We start from the raw sequence: 7,717 nt of genomic DNA on the forward strand, positions 1-7,717 counted from the left end.
CAGAGAGATTGGAAAGATATCACTGAAAAATCAATAAAACAAAGTGAAGGAAGTCAAAATGAACATAAAACAAAATGGACAATGAGGCAGAAAATATGACAAAATATACAAAATATAAAAGAAAAACAACCTGGTAAACCCAACATCTAATAAATATAAGCTCTGAGAGAAGAAAGAAGAAAATGGAAAAGAGGAAATAAGCAAAATAACATACAGGAAAAATGTGCATATCTGAAAAAATACATGAGTTTTTCTATTTAAAGAGGACTTCAATTACACAAATCCATGAATGGAATAAAATCAAACAAACATGTCTCCTACTCCTAAAAATATCATTGGGCAATTTCAGAACAAACAAAACAAACAAACAACAACAACAGCAACACCGAAAAACAGCCATCTCAAACTTTGTCAGTTGCTTTGGCAGAGAAATGAGAACTTAGCACTTAAATGCCCATATCTGATTATAACTCACTTTCCTGTTCTTCAATTCATTTGCCAAAGGTAGTCACCTGCCTGCATCAAATACACAAGGTCTAGAAAGCTCAATCACCCCATGTGCATAGAAGAGAAAGAGAAGGAAAAATTACTTGGTAACAGCACCTAAAAATGTCTGTAATCATTGCTTCTACATGACTTTATTAAAAAGTATGTACATAGAGTTCTAGGATAACAAGAGTAAAAATTGAAAAAAATATGGAGAAAAATGTTAATTTTACAAAAAGTAAATCAAAACATATGGGTAAGAGCTAAATTATATGTTGTATGTATAATATATATAGTGATAAATTATAAATAACATAAAATATACAATTTTGACCATTTTTAAGTTTGTGATTAGGTGGCATAAAGTACATTCAAATCGTTTTGCAGCTATCTCTACCATTCATTTCCAGAACTTTCATCTTCCCAAACTAAAACGTTATAACCACTAAATGACAATTTCCGATTCATCTCTTTCTGTAGTTCCTAGCAAATGTTATTCTTTTTGTCTCTATGAATTTGTCTACTTTAGTTATAAATAGAATTATATAAAATTTGTCCTTCTGTATCTGATTTATTTCACTCATCCTAACACCTTCAAAGTTCATTCATGTTGTAGCATGTGTAAAATTTCATTCTTTTTTTAAAGACTGAATAATACCTCATAAATACAAAACACTTCACAAATGTGCATGCCATCCTTGTGCAGGGGTCATGCTAATCTCTATATTATTTCAATTTTAGTGTATGTGCTGCTGAAATGAGCACAAAAGATTTTTTTTAATTGTTTAATAGCAATGATAAGCAACTGAAAATCTAATAATGGAGAGGAAGATTAAAAGTAACGGTCATACAAATGAGTTTAATATTTCTCTCCCACAGATAGGAAATGGTACTACCTACATGTTATAGATCAAGAGTCATATTAGCACCTTGGAAGAGATATGGATGTTACCTCTACAAGAAGCAATTTTTTAAAAACAACAACAACAAGGAATTATCTTTGGAAAAGGGACTACTAGGTAGTTATAAAGGCAGAGCAAGAGAGAGTTTTATTTTAAGGCATTCCGCATTTCTAGTTTCATTATACACACAGACACACACACACACACACACACACACACACACACACACACAGTCATAAACAGTATCTCCAACTACAGTACTACTTAATAACCAGAATTGTAACCCAGTACTCTTCACATTTAATTGTGTCTATTTTTTTTTATGACTCCTAAAACACTTTCATGAAGACTCTGCCAATCTGAAGTAATCAAAAAGATCAGAATTCAGTTTTAAAAAGTTTATTCAAGCAAAAAGCAAAGATATGGGAATCACCATTAGAGAGTTATAGATTCCAGAGAAATGGGGTCAGTGATCCAAAGTTTAAAGTTAGGCTCTTGCTTATATATGCAGAAAATAAAGAAATTTGACAGGAAAACAAAATGTTCTATAAAAGATTGGCTTATAAGTTACAATAATTTAATTAGTACAGTCAGTCCTTAACATCCTACCATAATTGCATGTGTTTGTGTGAATGTGCCAAACTTTATTGCTTCATAAATAATAATCAGTGTTTGTATAGTTATCTTGTAANAGCTCATTTTCATTTCATTTCCAGTTTGAAAGCATATATATAACATTCCATCTAAAGACAATATAATGACCATGAAGTCTTTGTGGGAGAACGGTGAGAGGGAAATTAATCTATAATGAAGATCAACAATAAAGGTAGAAAGGATCTTCCCCAGAAGCCTTCAGTCATTTATAATATTTTACAAAATAATGAAGGCAAGAAAGAAGGCTTAATCTATAATCAGAGAAACAAAGCTACAACCGCCTTGGTTACAGCTGCCTGTCACATAAATCAGGCCCCATAATCACGTTTCTTTAAGACTCAAAACAATTTATAGTTCCAAGAGCTTAGATTCTAATTCACTTATTTTCACAATCCTTATTGCCATAGACAACAAAGCCACATAGAAAAGAATATAGGAAGGTATATGGAAATGCATAGCAGTAGCCTGACTCCAAAGTTCCCTTTTCTCCTTACCTTCATGTAGGACTCCTCATATTACTAATGTTACTCTTTTTCTGCAGCAGTATCCTTTCATTACTATAACTGCTACTGCTACAATTCCTTTAAATGAGATCTATATGCTTCTTTTTGCACTGGCCTTGTTGCTTACCTGTGTTTTGGCTTGGAAAACAATACCATAAAATGAAAGCCTCAGAAACAGCCTCAGAAACAAAACTTTTTCTCCCATTCTTCCTCGAGGTTAGCTATAGAAAACTGAATTCCTTTTCCCCAAGGTGGGCCATAGAAACAAGGATAACTTTTCCCCAAAGCTAGCCATAAGACTTAAGAACATCACTCTAACTTTCCCTCTACACTATCTGTGTAAAAACTTGTCATAAAGAAATTATCTTACCTGCCTTGTTTGACTGTGGGTCATAAGATCCCTATTCCAGCAGAGTCCTGCCCCATACCCAGAAGAAAATAATGCATACTCAGAGATGCCAAGAAGTATCTGCATGTCAGATCTTGCTGGGTTTCCCACTCAGTCTATTAGCATTAGATCATACCCTTTTTGTCCAGTCATATTTCTACATAGCTGTCCATACTTTGTTGGATCTAAGCAGAAAATGAACAATTTTCTCTATATCTTTGGGTCTTCATTCTGAAGGATCCCATGTTTACATGTTAAATAAATGTGTATCCCTTCTATTCAATTAATCTGCCTTTTGTGAGTTGATTTTTTGGTGAAACTTCAGAAGACCAAGGGAAGAGCTCTCCCCTCAATGTTTTTCAAAGGCCCATTCTTGTTCAGCACAATTTCCACATTAACCTCAGAGCTCACCTGTGTCAGGGAAAGGCTTCAGCAGCCAGAGACTTGTGTAGTTGCCCTTATTGCTGTGTAAATAAATAGTGCCTATGCATTCTCTGGTGCCCTGCCCTTTTCTTGGCCATTCAGTCACACCTAGTTCATTTTTATCTTCCTGACTAATTTGAAAGCCTGAGCTCCTCTTAGCAATCTTGCCTCTGTCAGAAGCTTACAGTGGAGCTCTTGAATCCACAAGATGGGTGCATCCTCTGTGTGATTGCATTTAGGCAATTGAAATATAAGCACATGCACGCCAAATTTGGATGGATGGAGGGAGATGTCACATTACATCCCCAAACGGACTAGGAAAATTATTTAAACTAAGTCTATACTCAGTTTTACAGAGAAAATTGTGATGTTTCAAACAAAAAGAATCCTTCTGATCTGAAGTCTGCAATAGGGTCTTCTCAAATATAAGTGCTTTTTTCTCCTTGAAGTTTTGTATTTTGATGTTCTTCTGATGTCAGTTATCATCTGTACTATTAATATTTTTTTGCAAATGCAGAAATTTGAATTTGCAGGTGATGAAGGGTAGCTGTAGAATTTTCTATATGCTTCACTTGTCAAATCACATTTTCAGCATTTTTTCCAGTTCAAGATTCCATACATTAGAAAAGAAAGCTAGAAACCTCTAAGATAAAATCTACTATGATCATATGGCAACTTAAAGTCATATTAAATAAAAAATGCTTAAGGAAGGTGGAATGTACAACCTGGAACAAAGAGGAGTAAGGACACAGTGAAATTTAAATGTGTTAAATTAGGAGCTAGAGGCATAAGTGTGTGTTCCCAGTATGTAGAGTTCTGTAATCAAACCAAACTGGGTTCAAATTTTAATTCTCCATCTATGAGTTTCCTGATCCTGATGAGGTCATTCTAGCACTCTATGTTTCAATCCTTCCTTCTTTAAAATAGTAGCAAATCATAATCCCTATAACCTGGAAGTTTTGTAGTCATAAATAAGAACTAAAACACATACAAGTTTTTTTACATGCCTAGCATATAGAAAAAAAGTTCTGTTACTCATCAGCCTCATCATTATTACAATTACCACTGTTTTATCATACATCATTATTATTATTCCAAAGGGGAAAGCAAATACTAATGAATGAATGTCCTAGCTCAATAAAAGGAAGACTTTCTTAGCAAATGAAACAACTAACCATGGGATGGAGAGTTCAATGAAATAATGAGCTTCCAATGGCCATCTCACAGGAATTCTGTAATTAAAAGGAGTTCTTGCATTAAGAAGTAGGTTACACTTGATGATCATTAAGGTCCCTCTTACCTTTCAGATAGAATGTAATGATTAAGTTCATACAGCTCATTAGTGCCAGTAAGATTGGGGGTATCAATGTGGTCCCAAACTGTTCTTTCTTCTGGTTAATAAGGAGAGAGGTTGGTCAGGGAGTTTCCAGTCACTACTCTGCACAATGCTGCCAAGCAAAGTTGTTTCTTGCAGCCTGCTAGCAGGCAGTCCTCATTCTCCTTTTCTTTTTTCATCATGAAAGGCTTAGGAAGCAGAGGCTGCCTGTTTTTCCCTCTGCTCCCCCAAGAAAATGACAAAATGACATTCTTTCCCACTCTCTGTGAAATGATTTCTGTTAACAGCTCTGGAAAATGCTGCAAAGATGTGAGTGAAATGATGGCAGGATTTGTTGACAAGAAGGCAGAATGATGGAATTCAGAAAAAAAAAAAAATCACCCACATTAGTGGCTGAGGGGCCTGTGATTCCATATGTTCCTTTCTCCTCAGGGCTGAGGTTGTCTCAGAGTCATCTCCAGGGGATGGCAGTCTTATTTTAAATGACTCAGTCAATGGGGATTCTAATAGAGTCTAATGGATCTCACCATTAACAATTTTTTTTTATGTTCAGCCTAAATTTTTTCTTTGATTAATTTAATCTATTTTTTTCATTAGATGATGGCAGTAATTTTGAAACAAAGGAAAGCATGAAAATTTGAAAGAAAGTCATTGTAAATTCTGCATGAAATGCTTTTATTTTTGTAGCAGCACAGAACATAATAAAAAAACATCTTTCAGGTCTGGGAGCAGTGGCTCATGCTTACAAATTTTGGCATTTGGGGAGACCGAGGCAGGAAGATCACTAGAGTCGAGGAGTTTGAGACCAATCTGGACAACAGAGCAAGACTTCATAGCTACAAAAAATTTAAAAAAATTAGCTGAGGTTCGGGGGTAAAGGGTAGTGCACACCTGTAGTCCCAACTACACTGGAATTCAAGGTGGGAGGATCATTAAGTCCAGGACTTTCAGTCTACAGTTGGCTGTGAGGGTGCCACTCCACCCAAGCCTCCGATAGAGCTAGACCCTGTCTCTGAAAGGAAAAAAAAGTCTCTGACCTGGGAGTCTACTGGATGAGCACATTCTTGTCCTTGAGGCTGTGCTTAGAGGGATCCAAATAAATGTTACCTGCCTACCCAAATCAGGTCAGTGTGTGTGTCCTCCATCACGTCAGGGTCACCATCTGACCGTCGGTCACCACCTGCAGAAGTCTGACCTGCAGATTCTGACTCAACGATGGATGAATAAATGTACTCACATCATTACAGTGATTCAAGTGGGCCAGGGATGGCCACTGGCTGCTTTCAGAGGGCGAAATACAACCAACCAACCAAGACCCTCTCTCTTTTATTTGTAACAGAGGTTCTAAGTTAACACACTTGTAGATGATTAACATGGTTATGAGAATTTTTTTATGACTGGTAAAAGCTTATGTTCCAGGTCCCAGAGTAAATGCTATTAACAGGTAATTCCACTTTGATCTTCCCTGGAGAGGGCCACCCAGCCCAAAATTAACATGAGTAAACAGAATGTAGACAAATGGGTGTGGGGTAAGGCCTTTGATCAGCCTCTATCTCTTTCCTATGCTAATGTTAATGAGGTGGCTGCCTTCAACCTGCCTCAATAAAATCTTTTGGCCTTCCAGAAGGTTTGAGACTATAGACTACAACTTTCCCTAAATATTTTCCATAATATTTTGCTGCTACCCCGCTACCCCAAGTGAATAACAACAAGTGTGCTGAGCCTCACTCCAGACTATTCTAGACTTTTTTTTTTTTTTTGGTTACACTAGAAAATCCTTGAAGTTGTTACATGAACTAGTGAGAGGATTAATGAAAAACATATCACTCTAAGGGGCACAGTCAGTATGAGACAGACATGGGTAGTTGGGTCAAAGATTTGTAGTTTGTAACTGTGCCACAATAGTTATAGACAATTTACTCATCTCTCAAAGGCTCAATTTTTTGTCCTGTAAAATGGCCATGATAATCTGTACTTCACAGAGTAGACCCACAGCAATTTTTGAAAAGTCCCTGGCATGCATAAAATGTGTCAGAAGTCGGCCGGGCGTGGTGGCTCACGCCTGTAATCCCAGTACTTTGGGAGGCCGAGGCGGGTGGATCACGAGGTCAAGAGATCGAGACCATCCTGGTCAACATGGTGAAACCCTGTCTCTACTAAAAATACAAAAAAATCAGCTGGGCATGGTGGCGTATGCCTGTAATTCCAGCTACTCAGGAGGCTGAGGCAGGAGAATTGCCTGAACCCAGGACGCAGAGGTTGCGGTGAGCCGAGATCGCACCATTGCACCCCAGCCTGGGTAACATAAGTGAAACTCCGTCTCAAAAAAAAAAAAAAAAAGTCAGAAGTCTAGCACTCAATAAAGATTAAAAATAATTATTGCTTCCTTGTTGTGAACTAGGTTATCATAGATATAAGTGTGAGATTTGAGGAATATTTATTGAAAATGTTTTAAGATTACTGAAATCAAACAATAATAGGCAGAAGGTAATTAATTGTGAATTTACATAAGACTGAAGAAAGGGAAATCATTTAAGAACAAAGTAATAAAGTAGGATTCCAGAAATTTTCAATCTTGGTATTCCAGGGTGGAAGGAGGATTAAAAAAAAAAAAGTTGCAATTCAGGTAGGGAAACACATGGAGCTTTAAGTTGAGCATGGGGTAATGAAAAAATTATCTGATTTAAACAAACACCAGTACTGGAAAATGAGTAGACAGAAAGAGAGAGATGGAATAGGTGGGGGAGGGCCAGGATGGCAACTGTGTAAGAACTGCCAGGCAGGCAACATCAGACTCTCAGACATTCCCTTTTGAAAATGCTCACATCTCCTGTAAAGAAGCCACTGGTGTGTATCCTAAGAAATATTACAAGTGTATTACCTTGTGTCACAGGCATGAAATGCTGTGTGTCTAATATAAAAGCGTTCAACTTGGAATCATGAGATATGATTTAAGATCTCTTTTCTGCCAGAAAAACCTAGGCAAGTTATTTAAGTTTGTGTAAGTCACCTAACTTCTTTGTGC

General features: G+C 36.7%; 1 non-coding gene across 1 annotated transcript; it reads right to left on the bottom strand.

Annotated features, from left to right (window-relative positions):
- Positions 1-1,147: 1,147 nt before the first annotated feature.
- Positions 1,148-1,251, bottom strand: LOC119471406. Its single transcript, XR_005200452.1, has one exon. It is a non-coding gene; the product is annotated as a U6 spliceosomal RNA (small nuclear RNA).
- Between the last annotated feature and the right edge of the window lie 6,466 nt (positions 1,252-7,717).

The sequence above is a fragment of the Cebus imitator genome, unplaced genomic scaffold (assembly GCF_001604975.1).
Source record: "Cebus imitator isolate Cc_AM_T3 unplaced genomic scaffold, Cebus_imitator-1.0 Scaffold60, whole genome shotgun sequence".
NCBI lineage: Eukaryota > Metazoa > Chordata > Mammalia > Primates > Cebidae > Cebus > Cebus imitator.